Source organism: Nycticebus coucang, chromosome 7 (genome assembly GCF_027406575.1).
Source record: "Nycticebus coucang isolate mNycCou1 chromosome 7, mNycCou1.pri, whole genome shotgun sequence".
In the NCBI taxonomy this organism is placed as follows: domain Eukaryota; kingdom Metazoa; phylum Chordata; class Mammalia; order Primates; family Lorisidae; genus Nycticebus; species Nycticebus coucang.
In genome coordinates, this window is record NC_069786.1 from 93,086,704 (window position 1) to 93,088,026 (window position 1,323).

Consider the following 1,323-nt stretch of genomic DNA (forward strand, 5'->3'; position numbering starts at 1 on the left):
CTTTGGGAGGCTGAGTGGATCACCTGAGCTCAGGATTTCAAGACGAGCCTGAGCAAGAGTGAGACCCCATTTCTAAAAAAAAAATAACTGGGCATTGGCTAAGGCGACGAGATCCCTGGTCCACAGACAATTGGTCGTCCCCAGGGCACTGTGGAGATGGAAGGTGAAGCCCACATGTGGTCCACATGGGTGTCATGCCTGCCTGGCATGAGAACCTGGGGTGCTCATTCTTAGCTAGCTCTCGTGTTTCATACGGTGGTGGGGGTGGGGTTACGAGGGAAGAAAAGACAGAAAAGGGGGAGAGAGAGAGACAGGGAGAGGTGTCACACTAGATCCTTTAGTAGTTTATAAGCGTCATGGTCGCGTGTGCAAGTGCATGTGTGAGATGTGCGTCCCTGGTTTGTGGGTGCTCACTCCTCTGACATGCAAAAAGAAAGAAAGAGAGAAACAAGGGGAAAAAGAAAAAAGAAAAGAACCCCTGAAAGTGGTGCCTTTGGCCACACCGTGAGAGCAAGTCAACCACCTGCAGAAAAAGAAGAAGGGCGCTCTCCGCGGCCAAATGGAGGTGCACAAGAGGTCAGGTGCTGAGGACTCAGAGCAGGCTCTCAGTTAAGAAACGTGTGCGGGGGCGGCGCCTGTGGCTCAAGGAGTAGAGCGCCAGTCCTATTTACCGGAGATGGAGGGTTTAAACCTGGCCCCAGCCGGACTGCAACAAACAAACAAACAAAATAGCCGGGCCTTGTGGCAGGCGCATGTAGTCCCAGCAACTTGAGAGGCTGAGCCAAAAGAATCGCCTAAGCCCAGGAGTTGGAGGTTGCTGTGAGCTGTGACAGCACAGCACTCTACCGAGGGCAATAAAGTAAAACTCTGCCTCCACCAAAAAACAACAATAATAATAACCGGGCCTTGTAGGGGGCACATATAGTCCCAGCTGCTCATGAGGATGAGGCAAGAGAATCACTTGAGCCCAGGAGTTTGAGGTTGCTGTGAGCTATGACACTATGACACTCTACTGAAGGTAACGAAGTGAGACTCTGTCTCTAAAAAAAAGGATTCAGTGAGAGATGAGAGTGGCCACAACTTGGCTAATAACAAGGGGAATTAAATGAAATGGATAGATTCAGGAGATTGGTTTCATTAAGATGTGGTCATTTATTTAAAAGGAAGAAATGAGCTGATACTGCTTTGGATACCTGACTGAATGGTGGTATCATTCACTGAGGTAGAGAAAAGAGGAGGATAAGCAGGCTTTAAAGAGCAAGCAATGAGTTCAGCGTGGGGCATATTGCCTGGAAATACCTAGAGGCCACATAAGGATATATA

At 49.1% G+C, this 1,323-nt stretch overlaps 1 pseudogene; it reads left to right on the forward strand.

The window, feature by feature from the left end:
• The first annotated feature begins 332 nt into the window (after positions 1-332).
• LOC128591100 (uncharacterized) lies at positions 333-424 on the forward strand (annotated as a pseudogene).
• Positions 425-1,323: the final 899 nt, after the last annotated feature.